The sequence below is a fragment of the Ranitomeya imitator genome, chromosome 4, assembly GCF_032444005.1.
Source record: "Ranitomeya imitator isolate aRanImi1 chromosome 4, aRanImi1.pri, whole genome shotgun sequence".
Classification (NCBI taxonomy): Eukaryota; Metazoa; Chordata; class Amphibia; order Anura; family Dendrobatidae; genus Ranitomeya; species Ranitomeya imitator.
The window spans coordinates 682,756,302-682,771,405 of record NC_091285.1 but is presented as its reverse complement, the minus strand read 5'-3'; the positions used below and the strand labels follow the sequence as shown (position 1 = coordinate 682,771,405).

At 34.5% G+C, this 15,104-nt stretch overlaps 9 non-coding genes across 9 annotated transcripts; all 9 read left to right on the top strand.

The window, feature by feature from the left end:
- The first annotated feature begins 628 nt into the window (after positions 1-628).
- TRNAW-CCA (transfer RNA tryptophan (anticodon CCA)) lies at positions 629-700 on the top strand. The gene has a single exon. It is a non-coding gene; the product is annotated as a tRNA-Trp (tRNA).
- Positions 701-1,695: 995 nt separating this feature from the next.
- TRNAW-CCA (transfer RNA tryptophan (anticodon CCA)) lies at positions 1,696-1,767 on the top strand. The gene has a single exon. It is a non-coding gene; the product is annotated as a tRNA-Trp (tRNA).
- Positions 1,768-3,853: 2,086 nt separating this feature from the next.
- TRNAW-CCA (transfer RNA tryptophan (anticodon CCA)) lies at positions 3,854-3,925 on the top strand. Its single transcript has one exon. It is a non-coding gene; the product is annotated as a tRNA-Trp (tRNA).
- A 3,165-nt stretch (positions 3,926-7,090) lies between these two features.
- Positions 7,091-7,162, top strand: TRNAW-CCA (transfer RNA tryptophan (anticodon CCA)). The gene has a single exon. It is a non-coding gene; the product is annotated as a tRNA-Trp (tRNA).
- A 2,082-nt stretch (positions 7,163-9,244) lies between these two features.
- Positions 9,245-9,316, top strand: TRNAW-CCA (transfer RNA tryptophan (anticodon CCA)). Its single transcript has one exon. It is a non-coding gene; the product is annotated as a tRNA-Trp (tRNA).
- A 1,005-nt stretch (positions 9,317-10,321) lies between these two features.
- TRNAR-CCU (transfer RNA arginine (anticodon CCU)) lies at positions 10,322-10,393 on the top strand. The gene has a single exon. It is a non-coding gene; the product is annotated as a tRNA-Arg (tRNA).
- A 997-nt stretch (positions 10,394-11,390) lies between these two features.
- TRNAW-CCA (transfer RNA tryptophan (anticodon CCA)) lies at positions 11,391-11,462 on the top strand. The gene has a single exon. It is a non-coding gene; the product is annotated as a tRNA-Trp (tRNA).
- A 1,006-nt stretch (positions 11,463-12,468) lies between these two features.
- Positions 12,469-12,540, top strand: TRNAW-CCA (transfer RNA tryptophan (anticodon CCA)). Its single transcript has one exon. It is a non-coding gene; the product is annotated as a tRNA-Trp (tRNA).
- Positions 12,541-13,536: 996 nt separating this feature from the next.
- TRNAW-CCA (transfer RNA tryptophan (anticodon CCA)) lies at positions 13,537-13,608 on the top strand. Its single transcript has one exon. It is a non-coding gene; the product is annotated as a tRNA-Trp (tRNA).
- The last annotated feature ends 1,496 nt before the right edge of the window (positions 13,609-15,104 follow it).

Here is a 15,104-nt window from a genome sequence, read left to right as displayed (position 1 = left end):
TTAAAAGTAGCAAATTTCCAGATGGGGTCCATATATTATCTCATGCACTTTTCATGTGAAGTATTGGAGCAAACATGCTTTTCAACTGACCTTGTGCACAATGGTAGTGCTTCTGACTGGAGTAAAGAAGGCTGCGTGTTGATATCACATCAGGGTCGAGAAGCTGTTTCATCTTTTCATAACTTCATCGATGCTTGTGTTAAGATTGAAAACGGAAACTGAGTAATTCCACTGACAATAGAAAAATTCGACTTTGTTGCCACCTGTAGGCAAAGTGTTTAAAAATGTGTTTTATTTAAGTTATGTAGATTAACATCTTATCAACAATACTGTGATGAAAAATATCATTTGGGAATTGAGTTCAAAACATAAAAAAAATAATCCTTGCCGGGAACAGCTAACACTTTGTTCATGCCATTGTCATCTTTGAATTTGTAAGAAAAGAGAGTTTATTATTAGATTTTAAATTTTAAACTGGAAATCCCTGAATCAGATTGTCATGATCTTAATTCATCCTTGTTTATATCTTTTCCAAAATGGGAGTAAAAGTTGCAAGTTTCCTGATGGCTTCCAGATATTATCTCGTGCACTTTTCATGAGAAGTATTGGGCGTACATGCTTTTCAACTGACCTCGTGGCGCAACGGTAGCGCGTCTGACTCCAGATCAGAAGGTTGCGTGTTCAAATCACGTCGTGGTCAAGTAACTATCATCTTTTCATAACTTAATCGATGCTTGGGTAAAGATTGAAACGGAAACTGCGTAATCTACTGACAATAGAATAGCTCAACGCTGTGTCAGCGCAGTGTTTGAAAAGTGTTTTATTTAAATGATATAGATTAATATCTTATCAACAATACTTTGATGAGAAATATAATTTGGGAATTGAGTTCAAAACATAAAAAAATCCATGCCAGGAACAGCCAATACTTTGTTCATGCCATTGTCTTCTTTGAATTTCTTAGAGAAGAGGGCTTATTACTAGATATTTAATTTTAAACTGGAAATCAATGAGTCCGAATGTGATGATTTTAATTCAGCCCTGTTTATGTCTTTTTCTAAACTGTGATTAAAAGTAGCAAATTTCCAGATGGGGTCCATATATTATCTCATGCACTTTTCATGTGAAGTATTGGAGCAAACATGCTTTTCAACTGACCTTGTGCACAATGGTAGCGCTTCTGACTCCAGTAAAGAAGGCTGCGTGTTGATATCACATCAGGGTCGAGAAGCTCTTTCATCTTTTCATAACTTCATCGATGCTTGTGTTAAGATTGAAAACGGAAACTGAGTAATTCCACTGACAATAGAAAAATTCGACTTTCTTGCCACCTGTAGGCAAAGTGTTTAAAAAAGTGTTTTATTTAAGTTATGTAGATTAACATCTTATCAACAATACTGTGATGAAAAATATCATTTGGGAATTGAGTTCAAAACAAAAAAAAATAATCCTTGCCGGGAACAGCTAACACTTTGTTCATGCCATTGTCATCTTTGAATTTGTAAGAAAAGAGAGTTTATTATTAGATTTTACATTTTAAACTGGAAATCCCTGAATCAGAATGTCATGATCTTAATTCATCCTTGTTTATATCTTTTCCAAAATGGGAGTAAAAGTTGCAAGTTTCCTGATGGCTTCCAGATATTATCTCATGCACTTTTCATGAGAAGTATTGGGCGTACATGCTTTTCAACTGACTTCGTGGCGCAACGGTAGCGCGTCTGACTCCAGATCAGAAGGTTGCGTGTTCAAATCACGTCGGGGTCAAGTTACTCTATCATCTTTTCTTAACTTAATCGATGCTTGGGTAAAGATTGAAACGGAAACTGCTTAATCCTACTGACAATAGAAAAGCTCAACGTTGTTGTCATGTGTCAGCGCAGTGTTTGAAAAGTGTTTTATTTAAATGATATAGATTAATATCTTATCAACAATACTTTGATGAGAAATATCATTTGGGAATTGAGTTCAAAACATAAAAAAATCCATTTCGAGAACAGCCAATACTTTGTTCATGCCATTGTCTTCTTTGAATTTCTTAGAGAAGAGGGCTTATTACTAGATATTTAATTTTAAACTGGAAATCAATGAATCCGAATGTGATGATTTTAATTCAGCCCTGTTTATGTCTTTTCTAAACTGTGATTAAAAGTAGCAAATTTCTAGATGGGGTCCATATATTATCTCATGCACTTTTCATGTGAAGTATTGGAGGAAACATGCTTTTCAACTGACCTTGTGCACAATGGTAGCGCTTCTTACTCCAGTAAAGAAGGCTGCGTGTTGATATCACATCAGGGTCGAGAAGCTCTTTCATCTTTTCATAACTTCATCGATGCTTGTGTTAAGATTGAAAACGGAAACTGAGTAATTCCACTGACAATAGAAAAATTCGACTTTGTTGCCACCTGTAGGCAAAGTGTTTAAAAATGTGTTTTATTTAAGTTATGTAGATTAACATCTTATCAACAATACTGTGATGAAAAATATCATTTGGGAATTGAGTTCAAAACATTAAAAAAAAAATAATCCTTGCCGGGAACAGCTAACACTTTGTTCATGCCATTGTCATCTTTGAATTTGTAAGAAAAGAGAGTTTATTATTAGATTTTAAATTTTAAACTGGAAATCCCTGAATCAGAATGTCATGATCTTAATTCATCCTTGTTTATATCTTTTCCAAAATGGGAGTAAAAGTTGCAAGTTTCCTGAGGCTTCCAGATATTATCTTGTGCACTTTTCATGAGAAGTATTGGGCGTACATGCTTTTCAACTGACCTCGTGGCACATTGGTAGCGCATCTGACTCCATATCAGAAGGTTGCGTGTTCATATCACGTCGGTCTCAAGTAACTCTATCATCTTTTCATAACTTAATCGATGCTTGGGTAAAGATTGAAACGGAAACTGTGTAATCCTACTGACAATAGAATAGCTCAACGTTGTTGTCATGTGTCAGCGCAGTGTTTGAAAAGTGTTTTATTTAAATGATATAGATTAATATCTTATCAACTATACTTTGATGAGAAATATCATTTGGGAATTGAGTTCAAAACATAAAAAAATCCATGCCGGGAACAGCCAATACTTTGTTCATGCCATTGTCTTCTTTGAATTTCTTAGAGAAGAGGGCTTATTACTAGATATTTAATTTTAAACTGGAAATCAATGAATCCGAATGTGATGATTTTAATTCAGCCCTGTTTATGTCTTTTCTAAACTGTGATTAAAAGTAGCAAATTTCCAGATGGGGTCCATATATTATCTCATGCACTTTTCATGTGAAGTATTGGAGCAAACATGCTTTTCAACTGACCTTGTGCACAATGGTAGCGCTTCTGACTCCATTAAAGAAGGCTGCGTGTTGATATCACATCAGGGTCGAGAAGCTCTTTCATCTTTTCATAACTTCATCGATGCTTGTGTTAAGATTGAAAACGGAAACTGAGTAATTCCACTGACAATAGAAAAATTCGACTTTGTTGCCACCTTTAGGCAAAGTGTTTAAAAATGTGTTTTATTTAAGTTATGTAGATTAACATCTTATCAACAATACTGTGATGAAAAATATCATTTGGGAATTGAGTTCAAAACATAAAAAAAATAATCCTTGCCGGGAACAGCTAACACTTTGTTCATGCCATTGTCATCTTTGAATTTGTAAGAAAAGAGAGTTTATTATTAGATTTTAAATTTTAAACTGGAAATCCCTGATTCAGAATGTCATGATCTTAATTCATCCTTGTTTATATCTTTTCCAAAATGGGAGTAAAAGTTGCAAGTTTCCTGATGGCTTCCAGATATTATCTTGTGCACTTTTCATGAGAAGTATTGGGCGTACATGCTTTTTAACTGACCTCGTGGCGCAACGGTAGCGCGTCTGACTCCATATCAGAAGATTGCGTGTTCAAATCACGTCGGGGTCAAGTAACTCTATCATCTTTTCATAACTTAATCGATGCTTGGGTAAAGATTGAAATGGAAACTGCGTAATCCTACTGACAATAGAATAGCTCAACGTTGTTGTCATGTGTCAGCGCAGTATTTGAAATGTGTTTTATTTAAATGATATAGATTAATATCTTATCAACAATACTTTGATGAGAAATATCATTTGGGAATTGAGTTCAAAACATAAAAAAATCCATGCCGGGAACAGCCAATACTTTGTTCATGCCATTGTCTTCTTTGAATTTCTTAGAGAAGAGGGCTTATTACTAGATATTTAATTTTAAACTGGAAATCAATGAATCCGAATGTGATGATTTTAATTCAGCCCTGTTTATGTCTTTTCTAAACTGTGATTAAAAGTAGCAAATTTCCAGATGGGGTCCATATATTATCTCATGCACTTTTCATGTGAAGTATTGGAGAAAACATGCTTTTCAACTGACCTTGTGCACAATGGTAGCGCTTCTGACTCCATTAAAGAAGGCTGCGTGTTGATATCACATCAGGGTCGAGAAGCTCTTTCATCTTTTCATAACTTCATCGATGCTTGTGTTAAGATTGAAAACGGAAACTGAGTAATTCAACTGACAATAGAAAAATTCGACTTTGTTGCCACCTGTAGGCAAAGTGTTTAAAAATGTGTTTTATTTAAGTTATGTAGATTAACATCTTATCAACAATACTGTGATGAAAAATATCATTTGGGAATTGAGTTCAAAACATAAAAAAAATAATCCTTGCCGGGAACAGCTAACACTTTGTTCATGCCATTGTCATCTTTGAATTTGTAAGAAAAGAGAGTTTATTATTAGATTTTAAATTTTAAACTGGAAATCCCTGAATCAGAATGTCATGATCTTAATTCATCCTTGTTTATATCTTTTCCAAAATGGGAGTAAAAGTTGCAAGTTTCCTGATGGCTTCCAGATATTATCTTGTGCACTTTTCATGAGAAGTAATGGGCATACATGCTTTTCAACTGACCTCGTGGCGCATTGGTAGCGCATCTGACTCCAGATCAGAAGGATGCGTATTCAAATCACGTCGGTCTCAAGTAACTCCATCATTTTTTCATAACTTAATCGATGCTTGGGTAAAGATTGAAACGGAAACTGCGTAATCCTACTGAAAATAGAGTAGCTCAACTTTGTTGTCATGTGGCAGTGCAGTGCAATGCTTGAAAAGTGTTTTATTTAAATGATATAGATTAATATCTTATCAACAATACTTTGATGAGAAATATCATTTGGGAATTGAGTTCAAAACATAAAAAAATCCATGCCGGGAACAGCCAATACTTTGTTCATGCCATTGTCTTTTTTGAATTTCTTAGAGAAGAGGGCTTATTACTAGATATTTAATTTTAAACTGGAAATCAATGAATCCGAATGTGATGATTTTAATTCAGCCCTGTTTATGTCTTTTCTAAACTGTGATTAAAAGAAGCAAATTTCCAGATGGGGCCCATATATTATCTCATGCACTTTTCATGTGAAATATTGGAGCAAACATGCTTTTCAACTGACCTTGTGCACAATGGTAGCGCTTCTGACTCCATTAAAGAAGGCTGCGTGTTGATATTACATCAGGGTCAAGAAGCTCTTTCATCTTTTCATAACTTCATCGATGCTTGTGTTAAGATTGAAAACGGAAACTGAGTAATTCCACTGACAATAGAAAAATTCGACTTTGTTGCCACCTGTAGGCAAAGTGTTTAAAAATGTGTTTTATTTAAGTTATGTAGATTAATATCTTATCAACAATACTTTGTTGAAAAATATCATTTGGGAATTGAGTTCAAAACATAAAAAAATAATCCTTGCCGGGAACAGCTAACACTTTGTTCATGCCATTGTCATCTTTGAATTTGTAAGAAAAGAGAGTTTATTATTAGATTTTAAATTTTAAACTGGAAATCCCTGAATCAGAATGTCATGATCTTAATTCATCTTTGTTTATATCTTTTCCAAAATGGGAGTAAAAGTTGCAAGTTTCCTGATGGCTTCAACATATTATCTCGTGCACTTTTCATGAGAAGTATTGGGCGTACATGCTTATCAACTGACCTCGTGGCGCATTGGTAGCGCATCTGACTCCAGATCAGAAGGTTGCGTGTTCAAATTACATCGGGGTCAAGTAACTCTATCAACTTTTCATAACTTAATCGATGCTTGGGTAAAGATTGAAACGGAAACTGCGTAATCCTACTGACAACAGAATAGCTCAACGTTGTTGTCATGTGGCAGTGCAGTGTTTGAAAGTTGTTTTATTTAAATGATATAGATTAATATCTTATCAACAATACTTTGATGAGAAATATCATTTGGGAATTGAGTTCAAAACATAAAAAAATCCATGCCGGGAACAGCCAATACTTTGTTCATGCCATTGTCTTCTTTGAATTTCTTAGAGAAGAGGGCTTATTACTAGATATTTAATTTTAAACTGGAAATCAATGAATCCGAATGTGATGATTTTAATTCAGCCCTGTTTATGTCTTTTCTAAACTGTGATTAAAAGTAGCAAATTTCCAGATGGGGTCCATATATTATCTCATGCACTTTTCATGTGAAGTATTGGAGCAAACATGCTTTTCAACTGACCTTGTGCACAATGGTAGCGCTTCTGACTCCATTAAAGAAGGCTGCGTGTTGATATCACATCAGGGTCGAGAAGCTCTTTCATCTTTTCATAACTTCATCGATGCTTGTGTTAAGATTGAAAACGGAAACTGAGTAATTCCACTGACAATAGAAAAATTCGACTTTGTTGCCACCTATAGGCAAAGTGTTTAAAAATGAGTTTTATTTAAGTTATGTAGATTAATATCTTATCAACAATACTTTGATGAAAAATATCATTTGGGAATTGAGTTCAAAACATAAAAAAATAATCCTTGCCGGGAACAGCTAACACTTTGTTCATGCCATTGTCATCTTTGAATTTGTAAGAAAAGAGAGTTTATTATTAGATTTTAAATTTGAAACTGGAAATCCCTGAATCAGAATGTCATGATCTTAATTCATCTTTGTTTATATCTTTTCCAAAATGGGAGTAAAAGTTGCAAGTTTCCTGATGGCTTCCACATATTATCTCGTGCACTTTTCATGAGAAGTATTGGGCGTACATGCTTTTAAACTGACCTCGTGGCGCAACGGTAGCGCGTCTAACTCCAGATCAGAAGGTTGCGTTTTCAAATCACGTCGGGGTCAAGTAACTCTATCATCTTTTCATAACTTAATCGATGCTTGGGTAAAGATTGAAACGGAAACTGCGTAATCCTACTGACAATAGAATAGCTCAAAGTTGTTGTCATGTGTCAGCGCAGTGTTTGAAAAGTGTTTTATTTAAATGATGTAGATTAATATCTTATCAACAATACTTTGATGAGAAATATCATTTGGGAATTGAGTTCAAAACATAAAAAAATCCATGCCGGGAACAGCCAATACTTTGTTCATGCCATTGTCTTCTTTGAATTTCTTAGAGAAGAGGGCTTATTACTAGATATTTAATTTTAAACTGGAAATCAATGAATCCGAATGTGATGATTTTAATTCAGCCCTGTTTATGTCTTTTCTAAACTGTGATTAAAAGTAGCAAATTTCCAGATGGGGTCCATATATTATCTCATGCACTTTTCATGTGAAGTATTGGAGCAAACATGCTTTTCAACTGACCTTGTGCACAATGGTAGCGCTTCTGACTCCATTAAAGAAGGCTGCGTGTTGATATTACATCAGGGTCGAGAAGATCTTTCATCTTTTCATAACTTCATCGATGCTTGTGTTAAGATTGAAAAAGGAAACTGAGTAATTCCACTGACAATAGAAAAATTCGACTTTGTTGCCACCTGTAGGCAAAGTGTTTAAAAATGTGTTTTATTTAAGTTATGTAGATTAATATCTTATCAACAATACTTTGATGAAAAATATCATTTGGGAATTGAGTTCAAAACAAAAAAAATAATCCTTGCCGGGAACAGCTAACACTTTGTTCATGCCATTGTCATCTTTGAATTTGTAAGAAAAGAGAGTTTATTATTAGATTTTAAATTTTAAACTGGAAATCCCTGAATCAGAATGTCATGATCTTAATTCATCTTTGTTTATATCTTTTCCAAAATGGGAGTAAAAGTTGCAAGTTTCCTGATGGCTTCCACATATTATCTCGTGCACTTTTCATGAGAAGTATTGGGCGTACATGCTTTTCAACTGACCTCGTGGCGCAACGGTAGCGCGTCTGACTCCGCATCAGAAGGTTGCTTGTTCAAATCACATCGGGGTCAGGTAACTCTATCATCTTTTCATAACTTAATCGATGCTTGGGTAAAGATTGAAACGGAAACTGCATAATCCTACTGACATTAGAATAGCTGAAAGTTGTTGTCATGTGTCAGCACAGTGTTTGAAAAGTGTTTTATTTAAATGATATAGATTAATATCTTATCAACAATACTTTGATGAGAAATATCATTTGGGAATTGAGTTCTAAACATAAAAAAATCCATGCCGGGAACAGCCAATACTTTGTTCATGCCATTGTCTTCTTTGAATTTCTTAGAGAAGAGGGCTTATTACTAGATATTTAATTTTAAACTGGAAATCAATGAATCCGAATGTGATGATTTTAATTCAGCCCTGTTTATGTCTTTTCTAAACTGTGATTAAAAGTAGCAAATTTCCAGATGGGATCCATATATTATCTCATGCACTTTTCATGTGAAGTATTGGAGCAAACATGCTTTTCAACTGACCTTGTGCACAATGGTAGCGCTTCTGACTCCATTAAAGAAGGCTGCGTGTTGATATCACATCAGGGTCGAGAAGCTCTTTCATCTTTTCATAACTTCATCGATGCTTGTGTTAAGATTGAAAACGGAAACTGAGTAATTCCACTGACAATAGAAAAATTCGACTTTTTTGCCACCTTTAGGCAAAGTGTTTAAAAATGTGTTTTATTTAAGTTATGTAGATTAACATCTTATCAACAATACTGTGTTGAAAAATATCATTTGGGAATTGAGTTCAAAACATAAAAAAAATAGTCCTTGCCGGGAACAGCTAACACTTTGTTCATGCCATTGTCATCTTTGAATTTGTAAGAAAAGAGAGTTTATTATTAGATTTTAAATTTTAAACTGGAAATCCCTGATTCAGAATGTCATGATCTTAATTCATCCTTGTTTATATCTTTTCCAAAATGGGAGTAAAAGTTGCAAGTTTCCTGATGGCTTCCAGATATTATCTTGTGCACTTTTCATGAGAAGTATTGGGCGTACATGCTTTTCAACTGACCTCGTGGCGCAACGGTAGCGCGTCTGACTCCATATCAGAAGGTTGCGTGTTCAAATCACGTCGAGGTCAAGTAACTCTATCATCTTATCATAACTTAATCGATGCTTGGGTAAAGATTGAAACGTTAAATGCGTAATCCTACTGACAACAGCATAGCTCAACGTTGTTGTCATGTGGCAGTGCAGTTTGAAAAGTGTTTTATTTAAATGATATAGATTAATTTCTTATCAACAATACTTTGATGAGAAATATCATTTGGGAATTGAGTTCAAAACATAAAAAAATCCATGCCGGGAACAGCCAATACTTTGTTCATGCCATTGTCTTCTTTGAATTTCTTAGAGAAGAGGGCTTATTACTAGATATTTAATTTTAAACTGGAAATCAATGAATCCGAATGTGATGATTTTAATTCAGCCCTGTTTATGTCTTTTTCTAAACTGTGATTAAAAGTAGCAAATTTCCAGATGGGGTCCATATATTATCTCATGCACTTTTCATGTGAAGTATTGGAGCAAACATGCTTTTCAACTGACCTTGTGCACAATGGTAGCGCTTCTGACTCCAGTAAAGAAGGCTGCGTGTTGATATCACATCAGGGTCGAGAAGCTGTTTCATCTTTTCATAACTTCATCGATGCTTGTGTTAAGATTGAAAACGGAAACTGAGTAATTCCACTGACAATAGAAAAATTCGACTTTGTTGCCACCTGTAGGCAAAGTGTTTAAAAATGTGTTTTATTTAAGTTATGTAGATTAACATCTTATCAACAATACTGTGATGAAAAATATCATTTGGGAATTGAGTTCAAAACATAAAAAAAATAATCCTTGCCGGGAACAGCTAACACTTTGTTCATGCCATTGTCATCTTTGAATTTGTAAGAAAAGAGAGTTTATTATTAGATTTTAAATTTTAAACTGGAAATCCCTGAATCAGAATGTCATGATCTTAATTCATCCTTGTTTATATCTTTTCCAAAATGGGAGTAAAAGTTGCAAGTTTCCTGATGGCTTCCAGATATTATCTCGTGCACTTTTCATGAGAAGTATTGGGCGTACATGCTTTTCAACTGACCTCGTGGCGCAACGGTAGCGCGTCTGACTCCTGATCAGAAGGTTGCGTGTTCAAATCACGTCGTGGTCAAGTAACTCTATCATCTTTTCATAACTTAATCGATGCTTTGGTAAAGATTGAAACGGAAACTGCGTAATCTACTGACAATAGAATAGCTCAACGCTGTGTCAGCGCAGTGTTTGAAAAGTGTTCTATTTAAATGATATAGATTAATATCTTATCAACAATACTTTGATGAGAAATATCATTTGGGAATTGAGTTCAAAACATAAAAAAATCCATGCCGGGAACAGCCAATACTTTGTTCATGCCATTGTCTTCTTTGAATTTCTTAGAGAAGAGGGCTTATTACTAGATATTTAATTTTAAACTGGAAATCAATGAGTCCGAATGTGATGATTTTAATTCAGCCCTGTTTATGTCTTTTTCTAAACTGTGATTAAAAGTAGCAAATTTCCAGATGGGGTCCATATATTATCTCATGCACTTTTCATGTGAAGTATTGGAGCAAACATGCTTTTCAACTGACCTTGTGCACAATGGTAGCGCTTCTGACTCCAGTAAAGAAGGCTGCGTGTTGATATCACATCAGGGTCGAGAAGCTCTTTCATCTTTTCATAACTTCATCGATGCTTGTGTTAAGATTGAAAACGGAAACTGAGTAATTCCACTGACAATAGAAAAATTGTACTTTCTTGCCACCTGTAGGCAAAGTGTTTAAAAATGTGTTTTATTTAAGTTATGTAGATTAACATCTTATCAACAATACTGTGATGAAAAATATCATTTGGGAATTGAGTTCAAAACAAAAAAAAATAATCCTTGCCGGGAACAGCTAACACTTTGTTCATGCCATTGTCATCTTTGAATTTGTAAGAAAAGAGAGTTTATTATTAGATTTTACATTTTAAACTGGAAATCCCTGAATCAGAATGTCATGATCTTAATTCATCCTTGTTTATATCTTTTCCAAAATGGGAGTAAAAGTTGCAAGTTTCCTGATGGCTTCCAGATATTATCTCGTGCACTTTTCATGAGAAGTATTGGGCGTACATGCTTTTCAACTGACTTCGTGGCGCAACGGTAGCGCGTCTGACTCCAGATCAGAAGGTTGCGTGTTCAAATCACGTCTGGGTCAAGTTACTCTATCATCTTTTCTTAACTTAACCAATGCTTGGGTAAAGATTGAAACGGAAACTGCTTACTCCTACTGACAATAGAAAAGCTCAACGTTGTTGTCATGTGTCAGCGCAGTGTTTGAAAAGTGTTTTATTTAAATGATATAGATTAATATCTTATCAACAATACTTTGATGAGAAATATCATTTGGGAATTGAGTTCAAAACATAAAAAAATCCATGTCGAGAACAGCCAATACTTTGTTCATGCCATTGTCTTCTTTGAATTTCTTAGAGAAGAGGGCTTATTACTAGATATTTAATTTTAAACTGGAAATCAATGAATCCGAATGTGATGATTTTAATTCAGCCCTGTTTATGTCTTTTCTAAACTGTGATTAAAAGTAGCAAATTTCTAGATGGGGTCCATATATTATCTCATGCACTTTTCATGTGAAGTATTGGAGGAAACATGCTTTTCAACTGACCTTGTGCACAATGGTAGCGCTTCTTACTCCAGTAAAGAAGGCTGCGTGTTGATATCACATCAGGGTCGAGAAGCTCTTTCATCTTTTCATAACTTCATCGATGCTTGTGTTAAGATTGAAAACGGAAACTGAGTAATTCCACTGACAATAGAAAAATTCGACTTTGTTGCCACCTGTAGGCAAAGTGTTTAAAAATGTGTTTTATTTAAGTTATGTAGATTAACATCTTATCAACAATACTGTGATGAAAAATATCATTTGGGAATTGAGTTCAAAACATAAAAAAAATAATCCTTGCCGGGAACAGCTAACACTTTGTTCATGCCATTGTCATCTTTGAATTTGTAAGAAAAGAGAGTTTATTATTAGATTTTAAATTTTAAACTGGAAATCCCTGAATCAGAATGTCATGATCTTAATTCATCCTTGTTTATATCTTTTCCAAAATGGGAGTAAAAGTTGCAAGTTTCCTGATGGCTTCTAGATATTATCTCGTGCACTTTTCATGAGAAGTATTGGGCGTACATGCTTTTCAACTGACCTTGTGGCGCAACGGTAGCGCGTCTGACTCCAGATTGGAAGGTTGCGTGTTCAAATCACGTCGTGGTCAAGTAACTCTATCATCTTTTCATAACTTAATCGATGCTTGGGTAAAGATTGAAACGGAAACTGCGTAATCCTACTGACAATAGAATAGCTCAACGTTGTTGTCAAGTGGCAGTGAAGTGTGTTATTTAAATGATATAGATTAATATCTTATCAACAATACTTTGATGAGAAATATCATTTGGGAATTGAATTCAAAACATAAAAAAATCCATGCCGGGAACAGCCAATACTTTGTTCATGCCATTGTCTTCTTTGAATTTCTTAGAGAAGAGGGCTTATTACTAGATATTTAATTTTAAACTGGAAATCAATGAATCCGAATGTGATGATTTTAATTCAGCCCTGTTTATGTCTTTTTCTAAACTGTGATTAAAAGTAGCAAATTTCCAGATGGGGTCCATATATTATCTCATGCACTTTTCATGTGAAGTATTGGAGCAAACATGCTTTTCAACTGACCTTGTGCACAATGGTAGCGCTTCTGACTCCAGTAAAGAAGGCTGCGTGTTGATATCACATCAGGGTCGAGAAGCTGTTTCATCTTTTCATAACTTCATCGATGCTTGTGTTAAGATTGAAAACGGAAACTGAGTAATTCCACTGACAATAGAAAAATTCGACTTTGTTGCCACCTGTATGCAAAGTGTTTAAAAATGTGTTTTATTTAAGTTATGTAGATTAACATCTTATCAACAATACTGTGATGAAAAATATCATTTGGGAATTGAGTTCAAAACATAAAAAAAATAATCCTTGCCGGGAACAGCTAACACTTTGTTCATGCCATTGTCATCTTTGAATTTGTAAGAAAAGAGAGTTTATTATTAGATTTTAAATTTTAAACTGGAAATCCCTGAATCAGAATGTCATGATCTTAATTCATCCTTGTTTATATCTTTTCCAAAATGGGAGTAAAAGTTGCAAGTTTCCTGATGGCTTCCAGATATTATCTCGAGCACTTTTCATGAGAAGTATTGGGCGTACATGCTTTTCAACTGACCTCGTGGCGCAACGGTAGCGCGTCTGACTCCAGATCAGAAGGTTGCGTGTTCAAATCACGTCGGGGTCAAGTAACTCTGTCATCTTTTCTTAACTTAATCGATGCTTGGGTAAAGATTGAAACGGAAACTGCGTAATCCTACTGACAATAGAATAGCTCAAGTTGTCATGTGTCAGCGCAGTGTTTGAAAAGTGTTTTATTTAAATGATATAGATTAATATCTTATCAACAATACTTTGATGAGAAATATCATCTGGGAATTGAGTTCAAAACATAAAAAAATCCATGCCGGGAACAGCCAATACTTTGTTCATGCCATTGTCTTCTTTGAATTTCTTAGAGAAGAGGGCTTATTACTAGATATTTAATTTTAAACTGGAAATCAATGAATCCGAATGTGATGATTTTAATTCAGCCCTGTTTATCTGTTTATGTCTTTTCTAAACTGTGATTAAAAGTAGCAAATTTCCAGATGGGGTCCATATATTATCTCATGCACTTTTCATGTGAAGTATTGGAGCAAACATGCTTTTCAACTGACCTTGTGCACAATGGTAGCGCTTCTGACTCCTTTAAAGAAGGATGCGTGTTAATATCACATCAGGGTTGAGAAGCTCTTTCATCTTTTCATAACTTCATCGATGCTTGTGTTAAGATTGAAAACGGAAACTGAGTAATTCCACTGACAATAGAAAAATTCGACTTTGTTGCCACCTGTAGGCAAAGTGTTTAAAAATGTGTTTTATTTAAGTTATGTAGATTAACATCTTATCAACAATACTGTGATGAAAAATATCATTTGGGAATTGAGTTCAAAACATTAAAAAAAAAATAATCCTTGCCTGGAACAGCTAACACTTTGTTCATGCCATTGTCATCTTTGAATTTGTAAGAAAAGAGAGTTTATTATTACATTTTAAACTTTAAACTGGAAATCCCTGAATCAGAATGTCATGATCTTAATATATCCTTGTTTATATCTTTTCCAAAATGGGAGTAAAAGTTGCAAGTTTCCTGATGGCTTCCAGATATTATCTCGTGCACTTTTCATGAGAAGTATTGGGCATACAAGCTTTTCAACTGACCTCGTGGCGCAACGGTAGCGCGTCTGACTCTAGATTAGAAGATTGCGTGTTCAAATCACGTCGTGGTCAAGTAACTATATCATCTTTTCATAATTTAATCGATGCTTGGGTAAAGATTGAAACGGAAACTGCTTAATCCTACTGACAATAGAAAAGCTCAACGTTGTTGTCATGTGTCAGCGCAGTGTTTGAAAAGTGTTTTATTTAAATGATATAGATTAATATCTTATCAACAATACTTTGATGAGAAATATCATTTGGGAATTGAGTTCAAAACATAAAAAAATCCATTTCGAGAACAGCCAATACTTTGTTCATGCCATTGTCTTCTTTGAATTTCTTAGAGAAGAGGGCTTATTACTAGATATTTAATTTTAAACTGGAAATCAATGAATCCGAATGTGATGATTTTAATTCAGCCCTGTTTATGTCTTTTTCTAAACTGTGATTAAAAGTAGCAAATTTCTAGATGGGGTCCAT